The sequence below is a fragment of the Schistocerca americana genome, chromosome 7 (genome assembly GCF_021461395.2).
Source record: "Schistocerca americana isolate TAMUIC-IGC-003095 chromosome 7, iqSchAmer2.1, whole genome shotgun sequence".
NCBI lineage: Eukaryota > Metazoa > Arthropoda > Insecta > Orthoptera > Acrididae > Schistocerca > Schistocerca americana.
The window spans coordinates 91,551,530-91,559,720 of NC_060125.1; the positions used below are offsets into that span (position 1 = coordinate 91,551,530).

Genomic DNA, 8,191 nt, shown 5'->3' on the forward strand with positions numbered 1-8,191 from the left:
GCGGCAGGAAGCGTGCCTCCATCCCGCCCCACCCCACCGCGCCGTCGCCACCCTGCGAAGATACAGCGCCAGCCCGTGGTGCCGCAGTCGTAGCGGCAGACACTGCCAACGGCGGCATCTGGCTGTGAGCGCGCGTGCGCGAGGAACTCTGTCCAAGTACAGCGCCTCCCCACGCGCTCACCTGTTTTGTTTTATTGTTTTGTCGTTCTGGTATTACTGTTCAAATCGGTTTTTATCTCTGTCCTATAGCCTAATTTGGGCAACGGCCTTGCCGCAGTGGATACACCGTTTCCCGTCAGATCGCCGAAGTTAAGCGCTGTCGGGCGTGGCCAGCACTTGGATGGGTGACCATCCGGGCTGCCCTGCACTGTTGCCATTTTTCGGGGTGCACTCAGCCCTGTGATGCCAATTGAGGAGATACTCGACCGAATAGTAGCTGCTCCGGTCACAGAAAACCATCGTAACGATCGCGAGAGCGGTGTGCTGACCACACACCCCTCCTATCCGCATCCTCAACTGAGGATGACACGGCGGTCGGATGGTCCCGATGGGCCACTTGTGGCCTGAAGACGGAGTGTTAGTACGAGAGTCAGTAGGAAAAGGAGACGTAGCGCCAGAAGGCCCCTAATGTCAAAAAACGAAAAATCACGTAAGAATCATACGAGTAATTACATTCTATCTCAAACAATACTGTGCAAAATTAATTATGAACCAATAACGTTATTATTTTAAAACCATTAACATGGCTGTGTTAACATCAGTACCACAGTCTATATAGCTACTAAGCACTTGCGAGGCCAATATAACGATAAAATAACATTGGTTTTTACACTGAAGAGCCAATATCGTGTAGAAAACCGCGAGCACGCAGAATTGCCGCAACACGACGTGGCATGGACTCGACTAATGTCTGAAGTAGTGCTGGAGGGAACTGACACCATGAATCCTGGAGGGCTGTCCACAAATCCGACAGTACGAGAGGGTGGAGATGTCTTCTGAACAGCACGATGCAAAGCTTCCCAGATATGCTCAATAATGTTCATGTCTGGGATTTCAGTGGCCAGTGCAAGTGTTTAAAATCAGAAGAGTGTCCTGGAACCACTCTGTAGAAACTCTGGACGTCTGGGGTGTCGCATTGTCATGCTGCAATTGCCCAAGTCCGTCGGAATGCACTATACACATGAATGGATGCAGGTTATCAGGATTCTTACGTACGAGTCACCTGTCAGAATCGTATCTAGACGTATCAGGAGTCATACATCATTCCAGCTGCACACGCCCCACACCAATACAGTGCCTCCACCAGCTTGAACAGTCCTCTGCCGACATGCAGGGTCCATGGATTCATGAGGTCGTCTCCATACCCGTGAACATCCATTCCTCGATACAGTTTGAAACGAGATTCGTTCGTCCAGGCAATATCTTTCGTCATGAACAGTCCAGTGGCGTTGCTGACGGACCCAGGTGTGGCGTAAAGCTTTGGATCGACCGGACCTTGAGCTCCGAAAGGCCATATTGATGATGTTTCGTTGAATGGTTCCTACACTGACAATTCTTGATCGTTCTGTATTAAAATCTGCAGAAATTTGCGGAAGGGTTGTACTTCCGTCACGCAGAACGATTCTCTTCAGCCGTCGTCCGCAGCTCGTGGTCTAGAGGATGGCGTTGCTGCCTCTGGGTCCCGTGGCCCCGGGTTCCATTCCCGGCCGGGATGGGGATTTTCTCCGACCGAGGACTACGTGTTTCTGTTATCCTCGTCATTTCACCATCATTCATGAATGTGGCAAGATGGATTGAGTAAAGATTGGGAATTTGTACAGGCGCTGATAAAGGCGCAGGTGAGCGCCCGACGAACCAAACATCATCATCTTCGGTCGTCGTTGGTCCCATTCTTGAAGGATCTTCCGGCCACAGCAATGTCGCAGATTTCGTGTTTTATCGGATTCCTGATATTCACGTTACACTCGTGAAATGGTCGTACGGGAAAATCGCCACTTCATCGCTACCTCGGAGATGCCGTGTCCCATCGGTCGTGCGCCGACTATAACTATCTTGATAACCTGCCATTGTTGCAGCATCAACCGGTCTAACAACTGTGTCAGGCACTTGTTGTCTTATGTAGGCGTTGCCGACCGATGCGCTGTATTCTGCCTGTTTTCGTATCTCTGTATTTGAATACGCATGCCTATACCAGGTTCTTTGGCGATGCAGTGTAAAAGTTGTTATTCTTTATTAAAGTCTCTTTCCATGCACTGCGGAGTAACGTCGATAGTCAGATAAAATGTTCAGCACATATTGCTTCTATTTCTAGTTTTTCGTAAATAATTTATTGTATTCCCCCATTATCTTGACATGACTCTCAGTCTGATCATTTACAACTCTCTGTTTAATAATTGTATGCCGAGTGTTGATGAAATGTGTCTTAAATAAGTTGTCTTTCTTCCGGAATGCTTTTAATATTTTGATCTGATGGTTGTGTTTCATGATTTAATGGATTGACTACTCTCATTTTTATTTAGGAAACTACGTAGGCTCAAATTTTGCCCACAGTTGCAGAACAGCAAATAAATACCACAAGTAATTTTTGAGTTTTTGTAAAGCCTTATGAGAGATATCACAATCGACCATCATAGATTAATATAGTTCTTAAAGAATACTGAAATGCAAATATGGCGCTTTGTTTTCATAAAGGACAGAGAGGTTTCAGAAGAGGTTCGTATACAGAATGAAATACAAAACAAAAATTGCATTCTCTTCTTGTGGACATAATACAGATTTATCACGAACACAAAAAAAATTTCAGAAAACAATAGTTTCTGTCATCCACCTTGCATGATAGATAACCTCTAGAGCAGAAAAGATACAACAGTTGATGGCCGTTCATCGAAAGGGATTGCAGTTAATTATAAAACTATGCCTTTCACTAAGATTTTCACATCAAACTTTTGCCTCTTCTTGCCCATAGTAAGTCAAACTACAGGAATATAAAAAAAATCAGCATTTAATGCGTAATGAAGTTTATAGTAGAAGTACATAAGTACATAATTTAGGAAATTGTTGAATTTGCTTTCGCTCTGGTCTCTACCTGTTCATGGCTAAATTTGCTCGTTCAGAATGTCTCTTTCTCAAATAACTGGTGATGGATTCCGTGCGAGAACAATGGTCCGCTTTTCAAGCACTGATGCACGAAGAGTGGCCCGTTTCCTCAATAGTAATAATCTTTAAAGGATTAGCGTGTGCTACGTCTTCATGTTTTCTAAAAAATGTTGTTCCTTTTCGCTTAGGTACAGTATCCTTTTTTAGCTGCCTCAATTTTTTTTTTTATAAAAAGCTTCCAATTCTGGTATTCAGTTTCTCAGCTCCGTTGTCGGAATTCGTACTTTTCGCACTCAGCTTTGACGCTCAGTTAACTTACAGACTCAGAAATAGGGAAAAAAGTTAACCTTTTGGGTAAACAATCTGCATTGGGTAATGAATGAATCTGTCATACTTACCTAAGATTCTGCTAAGTTTATGACATTATTTGATTACTATTATTATCACTGTTATTTTTTATTATGTTAGTGGATAAGTTCTTAGCGTTTTTGTTTTGCATGTTGTTATTCGTCATTTTTTATTTGTAGTTCACTGTTGCTATTTGAGCTTACATTTTGTCATTTGGAGATAGTGAGTAAAGCTGGGGATTCTAGAAAATGGACTGCCAACTGCAGAAATCGGGACATTTACGACATATGCCCCTGTTTGAATTCAGTAGAGGTTTGACAGCAGCGGAGGCAGCTCTCATACAGTCATTTACACAGTTTATAGCGTTTGTTCAGGGCATGGTAAAAAAATGGTTTTTGTGTTTTAAGGAGGATCGTTTTGACATTCGTGACGCTACACTTTCAGGATGACCTCCAAGGTTCTATGAAGTTCATTTAAACCCTTTATCCACAACGATCGACGTCAGTGCAAGGGGGATAGCTCAAAAATCGTGTATGGGTACCACATGCTCCAAGCCAAAATCAGAAAAATCAGGGGTGGTCGTATTTGCATCTCTGCTCGTCATCAGTTGGTATCACGGTATAAGTGTATATGGGGATGTGTGGGACTACTTATCACGGGATAATTATATATATTTATTTCTATAATTATATATTTTATGATTTTGATTGGTGTGGCTTTAAATATTGTGGGCTAGCATGAGACTTTTAGTTAACTTACACCGCGATAACCCTCGTACGGACATCGGCTGCCCCGAAGTACGTACGATATAATATGTTTTATACACAACGCGCGACTCATCGCCTTCTAACAAATAGTTCACGTGAGCACTGCTATTTAGAAAAGAAAATATGCGTATTCTAACGCAAACTGTAATTATTAATATGGGTCTCAGGGGCTACTGGTTATTTATGTACCAAACTACACAAAGATTAACTGAGATATTGCGGAATGTAATGATTTTCAATATTTCTTGTTTATTATTTGCAAGGCAAAACTGGAGAGAATCTCATCTGCCGTTAGGCGGCCAAAATGAAATATGCTGAACTGATTCAGTATTATAGATATTAATAAACGAAATCTATTTTTACTCTGTTAACTCTGAGACTATTGTAAGATCAAGGTAGAGAAACCTCTCACATTTACATTTAATATTATGACATGAAATTTTAATTAAATAATACAGTCAACGTAATCGCCGTCTTAATACTGCTAGGGGAGATGAGCTCCGTGCACTGCGAAGTTCTGTAAAAACTCTGTTAATGAGAATTCATGGTTGCGATCATTACGGGTGACAATTAAGTCAATAATACACACTTTCCAATGACTATTACTATTATATTTTTGAAAAATACAGATAAAACTTGCGTTAATTATCAGACAGCACTGCAATGGCAGCCTACCGCTAGACGAAACAAAACAGGAGCACTTTCAATAAAGCAATAGTCTCTGGTCATGTTCATTTTCATTACACAGATAAAAAGAATGTTCTTTAATTTTTATATCACATCGCTGTATGTGATTTTTGGTGGTATTATTTAACTCTTTTAATCTTTCTTATACATCGCGCACACGTACATAGTCTTGAAATAATTTATAATTCACAACAAAAACTTCCATTCCCTTTCTCCAAATGTACATTTATGTGACGTACCGTGACATTGGCTCGTGAACAACTCCGACCATTCCTATCTCGTGCCATTACTGGTGACGAGAAATGGTGTCTTCCTGCTAACTTAAGGAAAACAATGGAATGGCTGGGCCCAAACAAAGCAGGAACTCCCCGTACAAAGACCAGCGCGCATCCATAAAAGTTGCCGTTTTGCACCTGGTGGAACAGGGGCGGTGTGACGTACTACGAATTGCTTCCCCGAGGTGCAGCCATCACTGCTGACTTTTTTTGTCTACAACTGAGGTGTCTGCAGATGCAGTCCAAGAACAACGACCAGGAAGACTGCGTGAAGAGATGCTAATCCACGGTAACGTCCGCCCGCATTCTGCTGTACTGACGAAAAACAATACCCAAGAGTTGCGTCTGGAAGTCATTCCGCACTCACCTTATGTACCTGAACTTCCACGCTCAGACTTTCATCTTCTCCGCTCTCTACCGAACAACCTCAGATAACTTAATTTCCGGAAGAAAATGCTCGCAGAAGATGGCTCCACGAGTTGTTCGCCTCAAAACCACGTGGTTTCTTCAGTCGCGGAATCTAAAAAGTAACTCAGTGTTGGCAGACTGTTGTAAATGGTGAGGGGGAATATATCATTGATTACCGAAATTACTGTTATGTTTATTAAACTTACGAAAAAACGCTTCGAATTTATGCACCAACCCGACATTTTAGATTTTGGAGGCCCATGGGCACCATAACCCAAAATTTCATGCGTCTCATTTTTACGTGCATTGGTACCCAACTAGGGTGCAATCCAAGAAAAATTATCAAAAGGCTCTAAAAGTACCATTTAAGACAACATTATAGATGTTAGAAAACAAGCCTGCAGAGATAATGAAGTTCAAAGGAGGCTTGACTGGGCGGTGTTGCCATAAAGTGAAGGCGAGTGTAATTAAATCACTGCTCTTGTTGTGTTTCTGTAACGAACTCCAAGGTTGGTCTGATGCAGTCCTCCATCCATGTCGCTCACCATCTGTCCCCTTGCATTTCAGGACAAGTGCTACGTGCTGCGTCCCAAACATTAACAGTTTACCTTATGTGTTCACATGCAGGCCTGCTCCCTGCGATTATTCGCTTTCACTTTGATGTGACGAGGAAGGAATGGAGAGGGGTGGGCGGGGCTGCACGCATTTAGCATCACGGAGATTGCGCTAAGATGTGTGTGTCTGCTTAGTCAGAAAGGTCTCAGGCGAGATAGGACTATTCGGTGCGCTATTTCGCATGCCTCAGACATGCAGGGCTACACATGTATCAGTTTTCTGCCAGATGGGGTCAACTGTGTACTATTGGACTGGCATGAACAATTAGAGGAAGGATAGGATGTTAAAGAAGGATGTGTGTGTCGTTTTAACGCTTATCTACGTGGTAAATTCTCCAGGATATGGTAGGAACTCTACGTAGAAGACTACTATGTTACGGATCTGGACATAACGCAATATTCTGCTGGGATTTTTGATAAGACAGTGGTGTGTTATTACGTAACCTCGATCCATGATTTCTGTAGGCAAGAGGACTATCAAGGAAGCAGAAATGCGATCATCAAGGACGATAAGGTAGCTGGAATATTCAGTGATGAGCCCCAACTATAGAATAAAGACATCCAACAAATTTATATGCCAATGATGTCGAAAACAATCATATCTGTTTTATAAAGTGCTCATGATGTGCATCCACGAGATACTCTTATGTCTCTGTTGGGTAAAGAACACTCTATAATTTATAACCGCAGAATGCGTGATGTGTTCGACCATATGAAGACTGTCTAAGTGTATTGAACGCCAACAAATAGTTTTTACAATGTGCTCCATTGTACTCTTCATCAATTGCTTCTATGTGGTGTAAACTGTTGGACAGCTTACAGAACAGTTGCTACATAGTCTTTAACAGTGTTTTGCAAAATGTCTACTGGGGCATTGAGAATACATGAAATTTGATCGGTATAATGGAAACATTCCAGACAATCATCACTGAGAAAAGATTGTAAGCTATGTTCTGTCTGCTTATAGCTTTAATTATTTACCTGACTTCCTACAAAGGCAATTAACAGCAACTTCCCTCAAAGACAATGTAAATATTATACATAAAAGTTATGTTAAAGATGGAAAACGTATTTTTCTCAGTCCAGGTCACTGTCCTCCACAGAATCAACAAATTCAGATAATACCGAATCAGGAGTGATTCCCAAGACAATGTTACTCAATAGGTCTTTAGGAAAAAGGAGCAATGTTTCAAGCAGATTTAAACTATTCCCCATTACAGAAATTACTCATCTAAGTGCAGCTAATATGTTATATCTACAAAGAAGAAAATTGAAAATGGAAAACGTCAAAGTCAAAAAGATGCAAAACCAATTCCCACAAAAGGCATAATTTAATCTGCCGTCGGAAACAAAACAAGTCGTTGCAAGTAGGCAAGTAAGGCTTACAAATTACTTTAAACACAGTACTGGTATATGGAAAAATCTGGATACCGCTGGAGAATACAAAGTATCAGCACTTACTGTACACATTAAAAGAAAGTGCACTGGAGTACTAACAGAAAATAATGGACCCAAGGACGTTCAGTGCGTTAGACGACATAGGAAAATCTATTTATAAACCTTCATTCCCATTTGTATTTGTGTAAAATAGATAGTTACGTTATGTCCAAATGTGGTGGTCTCAGCATTGTGCACTTAGCAACATAAAAGTATTTTTCAGAGTTTAAAACTATATTTAACGAGCATTTGTTTCCTGAAATGTCAAACTTAGTTCCATACGAAAATTCTACTAAAATAAGGGAAAGACTTGGAATGTCTTTGACAGAAACGAACCAAGCAGCTGACATGTTGATCTAATTGTTTACAAAGCTAACGTGTTGTGTTCGGTGTTTTTTGTAGTTATACTTGAGTATTACGAAAATATGTACTTTAACCGATACTCCACATGCACACTTTGACTGAGCTTACCAGTCAATCACTGTGCTGTTGTGGTTCACATATACGTCAATCAACAGTGTCACCTTCAGTGGGTTATAACCGGAGTTCTCGTACACAC

The 8,191-nt window shown here is 41.4% G+C and overlaps 1 pseudogene; it reads left to right on the forward strand.

Moving 5' to 3' along the window:
• The first annotated feature begins 258 nt into the window (after positions 1-258).
• On the forward strand, positions 259-376 carry LOC124623357 (annotated as a pseudogene).
• Positions 377-8,191: the final 7,815 nt, after the last annotated feature.